The sequence below is a fragment of the Neofelis nebulosa genome, chromosome 3, assembly GCF_028018385.1.
Source record: "Neofelis nebulosa isolate mNeoNeb1 chromosome 3, mNeoNeb1.pri, whole genome shotgun sequence".
In the NCBI taxonomy this organism is placed as follows: Eukaryota; Metazoa; Chordata; class Mammalia; order Carnivora; family Felidae; genus Neofelis; species Neofelis nebulosa.
The window spans coordinates 9,040,653-9,061,948 of NC_080784.1; positions in this window are offsets into that span (position 1 = coordinate 9,040,653).

Sequence of the window (21,296 nt, forward strand, 5' to 3'; positions counted from 1 at the left end):
TTGGATATTAACCCCTTATTAGATATGTCATTTCCAATTATCTTCTTCCATTCAGCAGATTGCCTTTTTATTTTGATGTTGGTTAGCTTCACTGTGCAAAAGCTTTTTGTTTTAGTGTAGTCCCAATACTTTATTTTTGCTTTGGTTTTTCTTGCCTTAGAGATATATTTAGAAAAATGTTGCTATGGCCAGTGTCAGAGAAGTTACTGCCTGTATTCTTTTCTGGGACTTTTTTGGTTTCACAACACACATTTAGGTCTTCATTTTGTGTGTGTACACACACACGCGTGTGTGTGTGTGTGTGTGTGTGTGTGGCATTAGAAAGTGGTCTAGTTCCATTCCTTTACAGGTAGCTATCCACTTTTCCCAGCACCATTTATTGGAGAGAAAGTCTTTTCCCCACTGTGTGTTCTTGCCTCCATTGACATAGATTAATTGACCATATAAGAATGGGTTTATTTCTGGGCTCTCTATTCTGTTCTCTTGATTTGTGTGTCTGTTTTTATGCCAGTACCATACTGTTTTGACTACTACAGCTCTGTAGTATATCTTGAAATATGGAATTGTGGTACGTCCAGCCTTGTTTTTCTTTCTCAAGATTTCTTTGGCTATTCGAGGTCTTTTGTGCTTCCACACAAATTCAATATTATTTGTTCTGGTTCTGTGAAAAATGCTGCTGGTATTTTGATGGAATCTGTAGAGTGCTTTTGGTAGTCTGGACATTTTAACAATATTAATTCTTCTAACATGTGGGCATAGTATATCTTTCCATTTGTTTGTGTCATCTTTAATTTCTTTCATCAGTATTTTATAGTTTTCAGAGTACAGGTCTTTTACCTCCTTGGTTAAGTTTTTGTTTGTTTGTTTAGAAAATTTTTAAAAATTTTCTTTAATGTTTACTTCTGAGAGAGACAAAGTGTGAGCAAGGGAAGGGCAGAGAGAGAGGGAGACATAGAATCTGAAGCAGCTCCAGGATCTGAGCTGTCAGCACAGAGCCTGACGTGGGGCTGGAGCTAACAACCTGCAAGATCATGACCGTGCCTAACTGCCTGAGCCACCCATGTGCCCTTATTAAGTTTTATTTTTAATGTTTATTTATTTTTGAGGGACAGAGAGAGAGAGGGAGAGGGAGAATGCAAGTGGTAGAGGGCAGAGAGAGGGGAAAAGAGAATCCCAGGCAGGTTCCACAATGTCAGCACAATGTGGGGTTCTAACTCATGAACTGTGAGATCATGACCTGAGTAGAAATCAAGTCAGATGCTTAACCTACTGAACCACCCAGGTACCTTCTTTTACCTCCTTTGTTAAGATTATTCCAGGATATTTTATTCTTTTTATGAAATTGGAAATGGAATTATTTTCTTTAATTTCTCTTTCACCTCTTTATTGTTAGTGTAGAGAAACACTACCAATATGCGGTTATTAATTTTGTATCCTGCAGCTTTACTGGGTTCATTTATCAGGCCTAATAGTTTTTGGGTACTCTAAAGCTTTCCATATGTAGTATCATGTCATCTGCAAAAAGTATAGTTGAGCTTCCTTTTTACCAGTATGGATGCCTCTAATTTCTTTTTCTTGGGTGAATGCTTTCGCTAGGACTTCTGGTACTAGGTTGAATAAAAGTGGCAAGAATGGACATCATTGTCTTGTCTTTGATCATAAAGATAAAGCTCTCAGTTTTCAACATTGAATATGTTAGCTGTGGTTTTTTTCATATATGATCTTTCTTATGTTGAGACCTATTTTTTCTAAACCCACTTCGTTGAGAGTGTTTATCATGAACAGATGTTGACTTTTGTGACATGCTTTTTTCATGCATTTATTGAGATGATCATATGATTGTTGTCCTTTGTTTTGTTGATGTGGTATATCATGTTTATTGATGTGCAAATAGTAAGCCATCCTTGAATACTCAGAATAGATTCTACTTGATCTTGGTGAATGGTCCTTTTAATGTGTAGTTGAATTCACTTTGCTAATATTTTGAGGATTTTTGCATCGGTGCTCATCAGGGATATTGGCCTGAGGCTTTCTTCAGTGTTTGTGTGTGTGTGTGTGTGTGTGTGTGTGTGTGTGTGTGTGTTGTGTGTGTCTTTGTCGGGTTTGGTGTAACCAGGGTAACTTATATAATGAATTTGGAAGCTTTCCTTTCTTATTTATTTATTTAAAAAAATGTTTATTTACTTGGAGAGAGAGAGAAGGGAAGGGGCAGAGATGGAGAGAGAGAGAATCCCAAGCAGTCTCCATGCCAGCCACTGGAGTAGAGCCCGATGCAGGGCTCAAACTCATGAACTGTGAGATCATGACCTGAGCCTAAACCAAGAGTCACATGATTAAGGAACTAAGCCACCCAGCTGCCACTTATTTTTTTTGTGTGTGTGTGATATTTTTAGGAGACTAGCTATTAACTTTTCTTTTAATATTGGGCAGAATTCACCTGTGAATCCATGTGGTGTTGGACTTCTTTTTTGGGGGAGTTTTTTGATTACTAATTCAGTTTTGTTATTAGTACCTAGTCTGTTCAAATTCTCTATTTCTTCCTAGATTTAGTTTTGGAACATTGTATGTTTCTAATAATTTATTTCTTCTAGATTGTCCAATTTGTTGGCATATAATTTTTGCAGTATTCTCTGATAATCCTTTTTATTTCTGTGGTGTCTGTTATTTCTCTTTTCTTTCTGATTTTATTTATGTGGACCCTTTTACTCTTTTTCTAGCTGAGTCTGGTTAAGAGTGTATCAATTTTGTTCATGTTTTCAAAGAACAAGCACTTGGTTTCATTGATTTTTTTTTTCTATTGATTTTTTTATTCTCAGTGTCATTCACTTCTGCTCTCATCTTCTTTCTTTCTTTCTTTCTTTCTTTCTTTCTTTCTTTCTTTCTTTCTTTCTACTGATCTTGGGTTTTGTTTGTTCTGGGTGAAAGTTTGGATTGTTTACTTGAGCTTTTTCTTATTTTTTGAGGTAAGCCTGTATTTCTATATATTTCCCTCTTACAACTGCTTTTGCTGTTTCCCAAAGAGTTTGGATCCCTGTGTTTTCATTTTCATTTGTCTCCATGTATTTTTTAAAATTTATTCTTGATTTCTTTGGTGATCCATTTTGTTGTTTAGTGTCATGTTGTTTAGTCTCTGCATGTTTTTGTTTTTTTTTTATGATTTATTTCTAATTTAATACTGTTGTAGTCAGGAAAGATGCATGTTATGATTTCAGTCTTAAAATTTCTTGAGACTTGTTTTGTGATATAACATATGATCTATTCTGGAGAATGTTTCATGTGCACATTAAAAGAACGTGTATTTTATTGTTTGGGGCTTCAGTGTTCTGTATATATCTTATACATCTGGTAGACCATGTCATTCAAAGACATTGTTTCTTGGTTGATTTTATGTCTGTGTGATCTATCCATTGATGTAAGTGGGGTGTCAATGTCCCCTACTATTATTGTATTACCATTGGTTTCTCTTGTTATGTCCATTAATATTTGTTGTGTGTAGTTAGGTGCTGCGATGTTGGATGCATTAATGTTTGTAATTGCTATATCCTTTTGTTGGATTTATCCTTTTATCATTATGTAACACTCTTCTTTGTCTGCTATAGTCTTTGTTTTAAAGTTTATTTTGTGTGGTATAAGTATTGCTATCCTAGATTTTTGTTGTTGTTGTGGCACCGTTTTCAGGGTTAATATTTTTCCATCCCTTTACTTTCAGTCTGTATTTGTCTATAGGTCTGAGATGAATTTCCTGTAGGCAGCATATAGATGTGTCTTGGTGTTTTTTTGTTTTGTTTTGTTTTTTTAATCTATTCCCTGTGTCTTTGATTGGATTATGTAGGCCATTTACATTTAAAGTAATTATTGATAGGTATTGACTTGCCGTTTTGTTCATTGTTTCTGCTTGTTCTTCTGGTTCTTCTGTGTTCCTTTCTTTGCCTTTTGCTCTCTTTCTTTGTGATTGATGAGTTTCTGTAGTGTTATGTTTGGTTTTCCTTTTCTTTAAGTTTTGTGTATCTATTACAGATTTTGAGTTTGTGGTTATCATGAGGCTCATATATAACATCCTAAGAATATAGCAATCTATAATACTAAGTTGATGGTCATTTACATTTAAGCATATTTAAAGGAGGGCACCTGGGTGGCTCAGTCGGTTGAGCATCCCACTTCAGCTTAGGTCATGATCTCATGGTTCGTGAGTTCAAGCCCTGCGTCGGGCTCTGTGCTGACAGCTCAAAGCCCGGAGCCTACTTCAGATTCTGTGTCCCACCCCCCCTTTGTCCGCCCCACCCCTGCTTGTGCTCTGTCTGTCTCTGTCTTTCAAAAATGAATAAATGTAAAAAAAAAATATTTAAAGGTTATTAATTTATTTTGAGAGAGAGTGAGAGAATCCCAAGTAGGCTCTGCACAGTCAGTGCAGATCCTGGCGCGAGGCTCAAACTCACGAACTGTGAGACATGACGTGAGCTGAAACTAAGGGTAGGATGCTTAACTGACTAAGCCACCCAGGCACCCCTAAACACTAAAAAAAACCTTTTTTCATTTTTTTTTACTCCCTCCACATATCATAGACATGCTATCATATTTTATGTCTTTTTATTCATAATTTTCTTATATCTAATTATGGCCAATTCTTTTCCACTTAAAGAAGCCCTTTTAATATTTCTTGTAAGGCTGATTTAGTGTTGATAAACTCCACTGAAGTTGAAGTGGGCACAAGCCACTGTGATCCCTGGCCTCTCCATGCAGGATGTGGGTGTGCTGGCAGGACAGCTAAAGCTAAAGTGGGTGCAGGCTGGGGTGTTCCGACACCCTACTTGGAGAAGGAATTTTGGTAGGATAGTTGAAGCTGAAGTAAGTGCCATCCAAGGTTTCCTGGGGCTCTCCATGCAGAGGGCACCCTGGCAGGGTGGCTGGAGCTGAAGTGTGGTGTGGCTGTGGTGTCCTGGGGTTCAGCAGGATAGCTGAAGATGAAGTGGGTGAAAGCCAGGAGATCCCGTAGCTCTCCGTGCAACAGGTGCCCTGCCAGAAGGACTGAAACTGAAGCTGATATAGACCGAGGTATCCTGGGCTTCTGCGTCCTGAGCGCATCCCGACAGGACAGCTGGAGCTGAAAGGGGTGCGAGCTGGGGTGTCCTGGGTACTCTGTGCAGGGTGTGCCCGGATGGGGTATCTGGGGTTGAGGTGGTATGCCAGCCGGCACGTCCTGGGGCTCTCTCTGGAGAGGGTGCCCTGGCAGGATAACTGAAACTAACGTGGATGCAAGCCAGAGGGACGCAGGGTTCTCTGCAGAGAGGATGTCCTGGAGGGGAGGCTAGAGCCAAAGCAGGGTATAGGGTGAGGTGTCCTGGGGTGCTGTGTACAGGGGTCGTCCCGCAGGACAGCTGAAGCTAAAGTGGATGTGGGCCAGTGTGGTTCCTGGGCTCTCTGCACAAAACGTGCCCTGAAGCTGAAGTGGTTGCAGGCCGGGGTTTCCCAGGACTCTTCCAGCAGAGGCTGATCTGGTGGGACAGCTAAAGCTGAAGTGAGTGCAAGTTGGGCTGTCCCGGGGCACTCAGTGCAGGGGTCGTCCTGTCAGAGTGGCTGGATTTGGAGCAGAGAGTCAGGATGATTTGTTTGAAGTCCAAATTCTGGAATCGTCTGTGCTAACAGTGCCCTAGCAAGCTGTCTGAAGTCAACGTGGTGTGGGCCTCGAGTGCTCTAAGGTGGTTTGCACCTGTGTCCCCTTGGCACAACGGCTGGAACTGTAGTGAGCGCTACCACGGGATGTTTGGGTGTGTGTACCACTTCCTGGCCACCTTGGTGGGACTGCTAGGGCTGGTGCAGGCTAGGGGCCCAGGGCCCACTGAGGCAGCAGGCTGGGTAGAGAACCCAGGTGGTGTGCTTTCAAGGTGGGTCAAAACCCTGTGTGTTAGGCCCTCCCACGTAGAGAGAGTTCCAGCAGCTCCCCTGCCATTTGGCAGAGTTGTAGGGCTGGCTTTTTTGTATGCTAGTTGATCTCCTCAGGAGGCTTTGTTTTCCTGTGCTTAAGGGTGGAGGAATAGTTCTCTCAGTACTGTCCCTCCCTAGGGCAGTTTGTGGAGTTGGCCTTGGGGGTTCCCTTTGTTACCGGGTCTCTGCCTCTCCTGCTGTTCTCTTTGCCATTCTGTCTTTTGTTGTGCAGAAGCTGTTCAGTGAGCCCTCAGTTCTTCCTCAGGAAGAATTGCTCTGTAAATAGGTGTAATTTCACGTGTTCTGTGAAGGAGGAGAGTTCAGGGTATTCCAACATCACCATCTTGGACCCAATCCCCAAATCGTGTAGACAGAACAAAAGGGCAAGCAGTGGGCAAAAATGAAGGTAGAAAATGCAGATGTCACAGGCACACATTCTGGGAAAAAACTATATTCAACTCATTCTAGAATTAAGATACATAAATACCCTACCCCAGAAGCAATCTTGGTAAGCTTTGTTTAATTACCATCCTTGAGAAAAAATACTGATCTAATAATTTATCAGCATCTCAGAATAAATTTCACCTTGAATTGCTCTCTGTAGAAGATAAGAGCATTTAGTATCATTCTTTTAAAGATCGTTTATACAATTCTCTCTTAATCACCTAGACAGGTAACATCCAACTCTTTAAAATTATGGGCTCTTGAATTTTATATTATTTAACCAATCCTTCTGTATCTTTATTGGGCATTTTGTAATCCTCTTGGTTTATATCACTTAAACTTTTACCCAATGGAGTGGAAAACTTTTTTCTATTTATTTTCATATCAATCAAAGCAATCTTTATTCCTAACATGTATGTGTGGTATTGTGTAATTTTAGCTGCTCTTTGGGAACTTCTCTAAGACGGTGGTTCTCAAAATGTGGACCCCAGATCAGCAGCACCTGAGAATTTTCTAGAAGTAATAATTCTCAGGCCCTGCTCTAAGCCTGCTAAATCAGAAACTCTGGGAGTGGGGCCTAGGCATCTTTGTTTGAACAAGTCCTCCAGGTGATTGTAATGCCCAGTGAGGTTTGACAACCACTGGTTTAAAAATTCCAATACCCAAGCCAAGCCACAGAACAGTTACTTCAGCCTCTCTGGGTGGGACTTAGATATCAGGATTTTTAAAAACTCTCTTGGTGTTTATGTGCATCCTGATTAAGAACCACTACTCCAGGGAAGCATTCCTAACATCTGAGATACTGGGCTTCTGATCTTACGAGATGTCTGAGTCCCTGCTTGCTTCGTGTCCCCTGCACACAGCAGATGACAGGAACTGTTGTTAGAAATGTCAGGGAAATGCACTACCATGTTTAGGCCACCATATCAGTAAGGCTTAGCAGAAACAGATATTCAGAATTTAAGTTAGTTCTTTTAAGTTAATTTTTTTAATGACCAAACTTGGGATCAGTACCTTCTGTCACATCACTTTTGTATACTCTCAGTATCCAAATCAGTCCCCAAATTCTGCCTTCTGCTTTTCTGGTTTTCTCTCCTTCTCTTTAAATCCACATGAATTCCTTAAGGATTCCAATTGATCTTTTCACCCATAGGCTTTGCTCTATAAATTTCTTTATCCATACCATTGGTCTTTCAAAAACCCCCATCTGCTTGTATTTCTCTTTTGTTTAAATTCTATCCACAGATCCTTATAACCCACAAGGTAGAATACATGTATGTTTACATGGCTATTTTTATCACAGACTGCTCTCCACTCTCCCCAATTTGCCCTCTTTTCTAATCATATCAAGTCACTTGGAATTCTATGTATAAAGCTTTACTTTTGTTAATGTCCAGCACATTTTAAAGTCTGAATAAGTGTTTCTTTAATGAATGACTAGGACTACTATTTAGCGTATTAAAACATAAACCATAGGGAGTTTAGCTTCTGCTGATGCTGGAGGGGCTTGATCCAACTAAGCCAGCTACAGGTAACAATTATCAAATCTGCCCCATTCCACAACGCCCTCTAAGCCCCCAACAATTTGAAGTCACTGAGAGAGCTGCCAAAATCAGACAGAAAATGGAGGAGTATGTACTCTTGAAGATTAAACAGAAACAGACAAGAAATGGTAATAGAAGCTTGTCAGACTGGAAAGAAATTACACAGAAGATAGTTACTTGGATCTATAGGAAGGCATGAAGATCACCAGAAATGTAAACATGTAGTCAAACATTTAAAAATTTCAAAATATGTAAATACACACACATATAATTTATTTTCTTAATTTCTTTAACAAACCAATAATTGTAACATGTTGAAGGATTTATAATGGGAATAGTTGTAGCATATATAGCAAGAATAGCACAAAGAACAAATGTAAATATAACCATACTGTAGCAACATAAATTAGTGTGAAATAGTACAGAGTTAACACTAAGTAGATTATGTCCATTTAAAGATTCATAATGTAAACTTTCGAGTAACTACTTGAAAAATAGCACAAAGCACTGAAATTCTAATAGAGAAATCAAAACAAAATACTAAAAAAGAATTGAATTATCCTAAATGAAACCAGAAAGCCAACAAAGGAACAAAAAACCATTAAAGCCAAATGAAAACAAATAGTAAAATAGTGGCCCTAATTGAAATATATTAATAATTGCATTAAATATAAATGACTAAATGCTATAATTAAAAGGCAAAGATTTTTAATCTGATGAATGAAGCAAGGCCCACCTATATATAGTCTGTAAGAGACATAACATTAATTACAAAGATACAAACAAGTTGAAAGTTAGAATTCACAAAAAAGATATGTCATGAAGACTGTACTAATAAAAAGCTGGAAGGGCTGTATTATGTGTCGTGGAAAACCTACTTCTAAACAGCAAATTTTATAAAAAATGCAAAGAGGGACATTGAAAATGATAAAAGTATTAGTACATCAAGAAAACAAAGTTTACAATATGTATGGTCCTAGTAACAGAGTTTCAAACTACATGAAAGAAAAACTGAAAGGACAAAATAAAAATAGACAAATCCAAAAGTCCTGTTGGAAACTCCAACACGGTCTTCTCAGCAGAACAAGTAGACAAAAATAATCAGTAATGATGTACAAAATGTGAATGACACCATTAATCGTGTTGGCCTCTAACAATATGGTCAACAATTACAAGATCAGACATTTTTTTCAAGTGAATATGGAACATTCACCAAGACAGACCATATGCTGACCTCTAAAAAATGTCTTGATACACAAATTTCAAGAGATTGAAATACTGTAAGATACATTCTCTAACCATGATGAAATGAGGTTAGAAATCATCAGCATTTGTTAGTATAAAAAAGTGGAAAAATCCAAAATATTTAGAAATAAAAAAATACATTTCAGACTAATTAATAGGTCAAAAGAGGTTAAAGGAGTAATTAGGAAGTTATTTGTCATGAAGAGAATAGATAAACAAATTGTGGTATATCCATACCGTGGAATTCTGATTAGCAGTAAAATTAATTACTGATACACACCACAGCATGAATGATTGTCTCAGGCATGGTTTGAAGAAAAGAGGCTGGTGCAAAATATTTTGAAAAAATAAATTCTGTGATTATAAGAAATTCTACAACAGGCAAAACTAAGGAGAAAAATGAGAACAGTGTCTTTGGAAGTGAGGGACTTGTAATTGTGAAGGGAAACAAGGATGTTTTCTGGGGAGAAGGGGATGTTCTGTATCACAATGGATGTGGGTTACATAGCTGTATCCATTTGTCACCATTTTTCAGCTGACATTTCAATGCCTTTTAATGTGTGGAACTTATACCCCAAATGAAGGCCAATAATGGTAATACTAATAGTCATTATTCTTACCCATGAAGTAGTTGTCATTATCATTATTGTTGGTAGTATTATTGAGTGGGAAGTGGGACCAGCCGAGGTATAGACACTATAAGAATGGCACAATGTTTATAATTATTGAAACTGAGTAATGGTAGGTGGAGATTCTTTATATTGTTCTGTTTTCTTTGTATGTGTATGATATTTTCGGTGATTAAAAGATAAGACAACATAAAAATAGTGACCATCTCAGATTTCCTTTTTAAAAAAAATTTTTTAAATGTTTATTTTTTGAGAGAGAGAGACAGAGCGTGAGCAGGGGAGGGGCAGGGAGAGAGGGAGACACAGAATCCGAAGCAGGCAGAGCCCAAAGCGGGGCTTGAAACCACCAACCGTGAGATCATGACCTGAGCCAGAGTCAGACATTTAACCGACTTAGCCACCCAGGCACCCCTCAGACTTTCTTTTTTTTTTTTTAAATCTTTTTTTTTTTTAACGTTATTTATTTTTGAGACAGAGAGAGACAGAGCATGAACAGGGGAGGAGCTCTAGAGAGGGAGACACAGAATCTGAAACAGGCTCCAGGCTCCGAGCTGTCAGCACAGAGCCCGACGCGGGGCTCGAACTCACGGACCGTGAGATCATGACCTGAGCCGAAGTCGGACGCCCAACCGACCGAGCCACCCAGGCGCCCCTCAGACTTTCTTTTTAACACCATTTAGTAATTGGATCATGAGAAAGGTATTCTCAAAATTAACGCAAGCAAACAATAATGGCCCTTTTTCTCTAAATTCCTTCTGTGGTCAGGGTATTTTTAAAGGAACCTTTTTTATTGCTAGTGATTTCAGGTAAAAATGTTGACAATAACAACAACAAAAAACAAAATTATAAATCTAAAGATTAACCGTTCAAAATTCGTTTGATGAGATATCCTAGAGAAGAGCATGTCCACATTATCTACAAATCCACCTGTGATTCACTTAATATTTCGTGAAGCTAACCTGACCCTTGGGAAAGTTCTGAAGTAAGCTATTTTTATTTCATTTTTTCCGATCTTACAGAGGCTATAGTATATGACACAGAAATGTGGCCATTGTGAATGGCTGCATCTAGAATTATTACATTTATCACTATCACTCAAACCCCTGGCTGCTTCGTTTTATTATAAAAGTGAATTTGATTACCCTGACTTTCTTGTTCCTCACAAATCATTATGATTGCTGCCCAGTGTATAATTCTATTAAAGATGATGCCAAATTGAGTCTATAATTCCAGTTTGCAAAATTTAAGAGTATGTTTTATGGTCTTTGATTTCTAATTGTTCTTATACTTCAGCCACGATCACTACTTGATACCTTATAACTAAGGACTGAATTGTAACGTTTCCTGCCAATGACCCACCTTAAATAAAAGAGTAGAGGCACGAGATAGAGTCCAAAAATAAATTGGCATATAGTAGAACCAGAAGAAATTAATGGGATGTTACTTGCGCAATACATCGTGAGTCGTGACCATCATTTATAGCTTCCTCCTTCTCTCTGCATTTCACATTTGCTTTGCCTTCAGGTAGCAACCCAGCTGGGCCGGATTGAATACCAGACAGTACAACCTGAACCTTCATTCCAGCAAATCCTGAGCACTCTGGCCATGCCCGTATGGGGTTGTAATTGTCGTCAATGAACTTCTTCTTTCTTTCTTTTTAAAAGACTTTAATTTTTACAATGGTTTCAGGCTTACAATAAAATTAAAAGGGAGGTACAGAGACTTTCCCAAACCTCCTGCACCCATACATATATAGTCCCCCCCCCCCCATTATCAACATCAGTCATTAGAATGGTGCATTTTTTTTTTTACCAAGTATACACCTACTTTGAAACATCATCCTCATTCAAAGTCCATAGTTTACCTTAGTAAAACTTTACTCTTGGTTGTGTACATTGTATGGGTTTGGACAAATGTATGATGACGTATATCCCATCATTATATCATACAGAGTATTTTCACTGACTTAAAAGTACTCTGTGCTTTGCCTGTTCACCCTCCCCTTCTCCTAGCCCCTGTCAGCTGCTGATCTTTTTAGTGTCCACATAATTTTGCCTTTTCCAAAATGTCATACAGTTGGGAGCAGACAATATGTAGACAGCCTGGCTTCTTTCACTTAGTAATAAGCATTCAAGTTTCTTCCATGACCTCATGGCTTGATAGCTTATTTCTTTTTAGCACCGAATAATATTCCATTCTCTGGATGGACCACGGTGTATTTATCCATTCACCTATTGAAAGATATCTTGGTTGCCTCCCAGCTTTGGCAATTATAAACCAAGCTGCTATAAACAATCTATGTGCAGGTTTTTGTGTGGACATACGTTTTTGACTCCTTTGGGTAAATACCAAGGAGTGCAATTGGAGGATCTTATAATATGTTTTGGGGCGTCTGGGTGGCTCAGTCAGTTAGGCTTCCAACTTTGGCTTAGGTTGTGATCTCATCATTCATGGGCTCGAGCCCAGCGTCAGGCTCTGTGCTGACAGCTCAGAGCCTGGAGCCTGCCTCAGATTCTGTGTCTCCTCTCTCTCTGCCCATCCCCCACTTGTTCTCTCTCTCTCTCTCTCTCTCTCTCTCTCTCAAAAACAAACATTAAAAAAATTAAAAAAAAAGAGTATGTTTCAATGAACTCCTTACCACCAGATGAGGTATTACTAGGAGGTGTCTTAGACCCTCACTATTCAAAGTGAATAGTCCTTCAACCAAAACCCTGAGAATCACCTAGGAGCTGGTTAGAAATTTAGGTTTCATTGTCCCCGCCCTGACTCACTCCGTCTAAATCTGCATTTTAACCAGATTGGCCAGGTGATTCATGCCATGTGAACTGTTCATTAAATGCTGCTCCTAGAGAATCATTTGGGTCCTTGATGCAGTTTTCTGCCTCTCTTATAGAGCAAGAACCTTAATCCCCTCCTTAACCCTTATATATTCTAACCAATGTGAAACCTCCTGGTGGTCATATTGATGTGCTATTTCTGAGACACTTTCTACAGCACGGAAGTTAGGGGTGCTGACAAGAGTCAGAGGCAGAGTTGCAGCTGTCTAGATGGAGAAAATTGAAGGGCTGATAAGCCCTCAAACATCCCGACTGCTACCAGTATGAGAATTTGGCATCCCTCTTGTATAGGGCAGTGGTGTGGAAATTGTGCTCTTTTTAGTTTGCTGGCGCGCTACTGGGGCTCAGCCGCTGCGGAGCGTCAAAGGCACTGCCAAGGTAGGCTAGACTCCTGAGGTGCAGTACGTCAACCTGGGCCGCTCCTTCTGTGTCCATTTGATCTATTAGAGCTCCACTTAAACTTTCTTTGGGGGGACAAAAAACAAAAAAACCCCAAAATTCAAAGGACAGTTTCTGCTTAAAAAAAAAAAAAGGAAAAAGTTAAAAATCTGTGGCCTGGCGTACGACCAGAAAGAAGCCATTAAGTTACATACAGTTCTCAGGAGAGGTAACCTAGTAACCCCTTATCACTTAGTGATTCCAGGAAATATTCAGTTTCTCAGGTTAGTGACTTAGATTGGTTTGCTGAAAAGCAGTCTAGAAAGTTAATTTTTAGTGGGAAAGTACATGATAAGACTGGCTCGACTTTATTATGTGAGAGGGAAAGCTGGACAACTATTTGTGGGGCTGGCTAAGGGTACGAAAGAGATCAATTAAGCGGACTGTGTGTGTGTATGCACATGGATACAGATATTACAGGTTTTGTGAAATTAAATTCTGTGTTGGACTCAATAAACAATATCACATTATATGTTCTTTTTAAAGAACCACGGCAGGATTTTTTTTTTCCGGCTCACTATTAGGAAAATACATAGTTTTCCAAAGTAACTGGTTTATTCTTCTCTTGTGGTCACTATGACTATTTCCTGAGATTGCGTTTCCCTTTTTCCCTGTCTGCTATAGAGCTCATTGCCAAATATTTGGCCTACCTCTAGCAATGATGCAGTTATGGGCTATTGGCAAAGTTTCCCCTTAGCTTCATGTTGGTTTACTACCCACCCGCATTTAAATCGATGCTATATATCACGTTAGATTCTTAGCATGCCTTGTATCAATATTCATTCCTAAAGATTAATTATGTCACACAAAGAAAAAGGTGACTGCTTCAAACTATGTTCTTTGCCATTAATTAGTTTTTGAAATCATGCTTTGGCTTTTAATATGGAAAAAAAAATCATGTCAGGAGAAAACGAGTTTTTGTGATTGGAAAACGATCTATGTCCTATCCTTTGTGAATGTGACCCAGGGGTGGTCGCTGTGGGAGTGAGTTTTAAAAAGCACTGTATTGGAGGTGGCAGCTTGAAATCCGCCCATGTCCCAAATCAGACACATACATTCTGTTACATCAGATTAATTGGGGGGTGTATATGCAGTAGTATATATTATTTAAAAATTGTTTCATCACATTAACGTATAAAATTATCTGTAATATGCTCCGTGAGTCAGCTTGACTTCTCTTCCAGGTGTGAAAGGATCTAGGCAGGAGCTTATTTGGAGGCAGAGAGGGGAATCAGTAGAAGAGTGTGAATTGTAGTTTTCACTCTCAGATTTTATAATCCCACAGAAATCCAAACCCAGAACCTGGGGAGGAAAGAAATTTCATCCCCAATATTCTTCCCTAACCACTTTGTGCTTGCTTTTTAATAATTTCTTATTTTTTTACTGTATCATATGGATACATATCAAAACCATGCCAGTAAACTAGCACGGTACTGTTTTCCTGTGTCAGCTCGCAGTTGGAAGAAAGGATAAGAGTGATTATCTGAAATCATTTAAACTTCTCGATCAGCCCTGTCCACAGAAATATAATGTCAGCCACAAATGTGAGCCACAGAGGTGATTTTAGGCTTTCTTATAGCCATCTTTGAAAAAAAAAGGAAAAGAATGAGGTGAAATTAATTTTCATAATACATTTCATTTTAACCAGTGTATCTAAAATACTCACATTATTTCAACCAGATATTCATAGAAAAGTATTAACTGGATGCTTGTTTTATAGCCTTTCTATGGTCTTCAGTAGCTGATGTGTGTTTTACAGTCACGGCATATCTCAAATTGGACTTGCTATGATTCAAGTACAGTAAAACCTTGGATTGTGACTAACTTGGTCCGTGAGTGTTCCCCAAGACAAGTAAACCTTTCTTTCTCTCTTTTTCCTTTCTCTCTTTTTCCTTCCTTTCTTTCTTTCTTTCTTTCTTTCTTTCTTTCTTTCTTTCTTTCTTTCTTTCTTTCTTCTCTTTCCTTCTTTCTTTCTCTCTCTCTCTCTTTCTTTCTTTCTTTTTATGTTTATTCATCTTACAGAGAGAGAGAAACGGAGCATGAGAGGGGGAGGGGCAGAGAGAGAGGGAGACACAGAATCCGGAGCAGGCACCAGGCTCTGAGTCAGCTGTCGGCAAAGGGGCTCGAACTCATGAACGGCGAGATCATGACCTGAGCTGAAGTCAGATGCTTAACTGACTGAGCCACCCAGGCGACCCTATAAGCAAACATTTCTAACAAATTTTAACTTGATAAATGAGCAATGTCTTGTGATAGGAGTAGGACGTGACACCAGATGTCACATGACCACAGCTAAGCCAATGGTTCCTCTCTCTCTCTCTCTCACATTCTCACTGCAGGACTGTGGGTGATCGTCTCCATCTTCAGAGGCTCAGTCTCAGGCCGCAGTGTTTGTAGAGATCACTAATTTTTCAGAACATTGGCAGGTGCCCACAACTGGCACTTGTGTATTTTATGTCACTTCCAAGCACCTATGGACAGTCCCTTGCTTTTCCATCCAAGAGTGAGCTTAGGAATGCTTTGCTTCATTCTAGGTCAGGTTGCCTGCAGATAGAGACCCTTTCCTCTGCTGCCTTATTGCCAGTTCCATTAAACAGAGTATATGACAAGAGTTTATTAATACTGCACTGTAGCCAACATCTGTGCGAGTGTATACACAATGGCCCCCGTGCAGAAAAAGATTCCATTGAGCCAGGAGATAGCAGTGGTTCCGTTAGTGACAGTGAAAGTCATTCTACACAATAACCTTCCTCTCTCTTGTGTCCTTCACACTAGCCATGAAGGTTTTCCAAGGGAAGTGCAGATAATTTGTTTATTTTTCTTTATAGTGTGTATTTTCTTTATTATTTTCTTTCTTTATTATTTTGTATTATATAATATAATTTGTATTATATTACAGTACTGTAATCATTTTTATATGAATATTTTGGGTTGTGGAACGAATCATCTGAGTTTCCATGGTTTCTTATGGGGAAATTCACTTTGATATACAAGCGCTTTGGTTTACAAGCACGTTTCTGGAACCACTTATGCTCGCAAACCAAGCTTTTCCTGTATTCGGTGGCCACGTGAAAGCAGCTGCTGTGCAGGACAGCGCAGTTCTAGCCCGTTACGCCTACGCCCGGGGGTAAATCCCACACCTTCTGGAACTATTTCTTACTGCCATATACTATTTCCTAAGAAGGTCCACGCTAATTAATGACTCTGCGTGCTCAACGCAGTTTCATCCTTCACACTAATCACCCTGGATTAGCTACACAATTTCAATGTTTATGTGGATAAGCAACTCACATTCTAATTTTTCAGTTCCTCAGTGCCTTCAAATCAAAGAAATTTCATCTCCCTTTTGCTTCCACCATTCTGTCTTGGAACTACACCGAGCACTTTGCATTCAAATGAAACCACAATAGCTCTGAAATCTGACCCTTTTGCTATGTTTCTCCCAGCCCACAGCCTCCATCCTTTACACTTGACCACAGCCTCCTTGCACCCCTGTTTTCTCCCTTGGCCCCTCTCTGCTGCCTACTCATGTTTGTTTATGGAGTGTAGATGGCTCAAGTTCAAAGGGCCAGATATTAACGAGAACTATGAATTGCCTCCGGCAGTGTGGTATTCCCTCATCACAGATGCTTTTCCTGTGTTCTCTTCAATCCCTCTTTGCTAATTGACCCTAATAGACCCATCCCACACTATTGGATTTTGAAGGTGCTCAAACATACCTGCATGCTAGCAATTGTTCAAGTTAGTTTCAAGCTGCCACATGTCTCCATACGCGCTTTCCAGGTGATTTCATCAGCCCCATGGTTTTGAATATCCTGTGTCATGCCAGCTCCATTGTCAGCCTTTCCAATGCCGTCTTATCTCCTTAGCTTTTCCTATTTCTTCCTTCTTCCTTGAGTTCTCCAGTTGTGATTGTTTTCTCCCTGCATTTCATCCCTTGTGATTGTTTTCTCCTTGCATTTCGTCCCTTGTTTAATGTCTTTACTCCCAAGCTCACCAGATAGAAAATCCGTCATTACCGCCTGACAACTCTGTCCCTTCATCCCTGCCTGCCCTTGCCTGCTCCGTGCACGCAGTGGTGACTCTTCCTCCACATCTTCCTCCTTGAGGTTTGTGGAACCGGTGCGCCCGCTACCAGGGCGTCAAGTTCCCATGGCAATGGCAAGACGACTCTGATGCCTCCGAGCTGTGGGTGGTAATACAGAGAGCTGGGCCTGCCGGCTGTCCTCCTGGGAGGCTCTCGCTTGGCACCCCTTGTTTCAAATTAACCAACCAGTATCGGATAATTCTGTGATGTTCTCTAGCAGCAAGGTGGTGCTTCTGAATTCTGATGATGGCTTTAATACAAGAGCAACAGTCTCGGAATTATATGACTAACACTCCCAAGTAAGTGAGATTATCCTAAGAAGCAAAATCATATTACTTTTATTAGTGAAAGAAATGTGATCCTTTTGGGCTTTACTTGATGAATCATGGGTTATGCATATATTTTCATATTACGGGTTTCACTGCTGTGTGGAGCCATGATACTTATTGTGAGTTTATCCAAGAAAAGACAACATGCTTGACTTATAGAACATGTGCAAGAAATACACCAGATGAACTTCCTTACATTTTTGGACAAGTTAAAGCCAAACTTGAGTTGACAAATAATAGTAAAATCTGTATCAAGGTTAAGGAGAATTTGTTTATGATCAGAGAATGACATAGAAAATTCAGAAAATGTATTTACCTACCAGTGTTCTTTAACATCCCATTGATTAAACACTTTACACTCTGTGCTTTGGAAACTATACACTAGATGGTATATACTATATAGTCCATAAATGGGCAAGACTTTTCTATTAAGATAAAAAAACTGAGTATTAGGTTTCCCATTTGGTCTTTCTTATTGATTAAAAATAGATATTCCAAAAAAAAGATGGGAGTCTTATCTGAAGGAAAATGAATTTAAACTAAAGTCTTTTAAAGTCTTTAAAAGCAACCACTGAAACTGTTAAAGGAGTAATTGCATTAATGTTGACCCTAAATGTTCCTGTAACTGTTCTGAAGCATTGTACCTGCCATTAATACTTATGCTGTATGATAATTCCAACGGCCAAGTATGTGACCGTGATGTGCCTGCCTTCTACATGGCTATTATTATTATTATTATTATTATTATTTTTGCTTTTCATGCCTCTGTACACTGAGGAAATGGATAAAATCACCTCAGTTAATCAGAAGGGTGCATTTTATCTAATATCTCTAGGAAAGAATTTAGGACATTTCCCCTGAAGCCCTAACAGGTCGTATTAGTGGTGCTGAACCTACCAGTCACATTCACATTAGGTCACTTCCCACAGGCACAGCAATACAATGGAACCACGAGACAAGGAAAGAGCAGAAATCCCTGTGGTCCTTGCTTCTAGAGTTGGTAAAGGCCAAGAAAAAGTGGGATTCTTTAAAACTGTCACTGCTGAAAAATTTCAGCTCAATTCTCTTTAGCAAAGATCAAGTAAGGAAGGCTAATCTTGTTTTTTAGACTCTTAGCTCTTTTTTTCCTGGGCATCTTTACTTTCCGTTTTGCCTGAGAGTCTCTTGAAGAGAAAACCCTTATTTTAAAGTGACTTTTTAGTAATACAAACATAATAGTTCCGAATACATCAATGTCACAGTAATTGTGCTCAGAAGTTAAGATAAGCTAAACACTGCAAAGCACACACTGAATGTCTTTCCCCCAAGTGGCATTAATATTCATGAGGCACACAATTTTAGTGACAAATTCACTGATATTTTATCTACAGGAACTATCACAGGACAGCCATGTTAAATGGGAATGTGAAAAGATATATCAAGAATAAAAATAGGAAATATAGTCCTTTCTTAAATATTTACGGGTATTAGAGACATTCCATAAAGATTTATATTTGGCTCACTTTTGCTTATAGTTAAATATCAGCTCAATGGGATAAGCATTTCATTGCTGAATGGTGGTTTTTCGGCTCATGGATTAAGATGGTTTCTGCTTTCCCAGCTGTCAGATACATGCCACCAGGCTCCGTACAAGTCAGCTAGCCAACTTGGAGCTCACGATTCATTGAGCACATTTTCCTCTCTGAGTTGTGTGTCTTTCTACACCATGTGCATAAAGAGCATTTTCATTGCTATCACGACAAACTCCATATTTATCTTAAAGTTGAATGATAAAGTGCCATCAATTTAAAATAGTATGAAGACCTTTTGTAAATAAATAAAAAAAAAGATATCAAAGATCAGAGCTTGGATTAAACATGGCTGAAGTCAAATCAGAGCTCTGCTTGTCACTGGATCTGTGACTGTAAGGGTGTTGTTTGTTTTGTTTTGTTTTGTTTTTTCTCTTTAGGAAGGAGCGGGGAAAACACTAATCTTTGAGTACTTTGAATGACCACTGGTGTGGACTGAATGCTTGTGTCCCCCCTCAAAGGTCATATGTTGAAATTCTAACCCTCAAGGTGATGGTAATAGGCAGTGGGACCTTTGGGACGTGAGTAGTGTTGTTATAAAGAGATCATACAGTGATCCTGGGCCTCTCCTGCCACATGGGGAAACAGGAAAGTTCCATCTGTGAGGCTGTCCTCAGCAGACACTGAATGTGCCTTCACTTTGATGCGGGACTTCCCAGCCTCCAGAACTGTGAAAAATAAACGGTTGTTTATAAACTAGCCTATGGTGTTTAGTTATAGGAGCCTGAAAGGGGTAAGACAACCACCTGTAATGTTTCTTCACATTGCAGTTTAGGTGCTTTTTATTGTATTTTGTTTATTATTTTATTTTATTTTTAAATGTTTATTTTTGATAAAGAGAGAGAGTGCAAGTAGGGTAGGGGCGGAGAGCGGGAGAGAGGGAGAGAGAGAGAATCCCAAACAGGCTCTGTGCCATCAGTACAGAGCCTGATGCAGGACTTGAACTCATGACCTGAGCTGAAATCAAGAGTTGGAAGTTTCACCGCCTGAGCCACCCAGGTGCCTTGAGGTGCTTTTTAAGAAATGAAATGAGATTGGCTTGTTTAAAACACATCAGCTAGTTCCCATCACACTTAGATAAAGGTCTAAACCCCTTCCCCAGATCCTCAGAGCCCTCTGATCTGGTACCTTCTAAACTCCTTGCCTACTACGCACCCCATCAGTGACCATGAGCAAACTTCTTATCTCTTCCCACCATTTATCAACTGCAGAAGGCATGCACTTGTCTTGGGCAGGTCGTGGAGCACTGTTTGCACTGTCCCTACATTCCGGTGCCTTCTTGGATTCCGCTTTGCTAGTAATCCTTTTTGGCTTCCTTGGCTACCACAGCCAAACCAAACCTGGACACCCATTAGCAACAATGACTGCCACTGCCTAGTTCAAAGTCAGTTTCAACGACATGATTAACACAGAGATTATCTGCAGGCCCTCTCTGCTAAATGTAAGCTGCATGGGAGTAGGGTCTTTTTTAATCAGTTGGCATATGCACAGAGCCTCATGGTACTGATGCAAGGTTAGTCCTAAATAAAGGTAAATTCTTTCCCTTCACATCATTGAATAAATAGCTACTATGGACAAAATAGTGTTAGTTCAGGGGACTAAAATTTGCAATGTAATGAGAAAGTCAATGACAATAACAAAAATATCAGTTGGTTAAGTGTCCAACTTCGACTCAGGTCATGATCTCATGGTTTGTGAGTTCAAGCCCTGTGTTGGGCTCTGTGCTGACAGCTCAGAGACTGGAGCCTGCTTCAGATTCTGTGTCTCCTCTCTGCCCCTCCCCTTCTTGTGTGCTATCTCTCAAAAATAAATATAAATAAATATTTAAAAAATTTAAAACAATTTATATGAGAATTTGAACTTTAAAGTAGAATTTTGATACATGCTTTGAAGTCAAAGTAAATGGACAGAACATGTTCTAGGAGGATGTGATCAGAAGCTGATAATCAGAAAACAAGTTCTCATAAGGCAAGATTTACATTAAGTTTCAAGCCAAAGTAGACAGAAAAAGTGAGATGAACTTGCAAAGCAGTAATGCAGCAAATCATTATAAACAATAAATTCAGTATCGTGCCATCTGTTTATGTTCCTATCTTCTGTTTTCATGTTGGCAATGTTTGGGGAGCCAACTGTTGGTCAAGAAGCTAGGAAATAGAGTCTTTATCTGGGTACATGACTAATTCCAATAAAATTATGGTTTTGTTTCTGAGGAAGAAAGGGTTACAAGGGTTGTGCTAGTTAACTAACATTTTT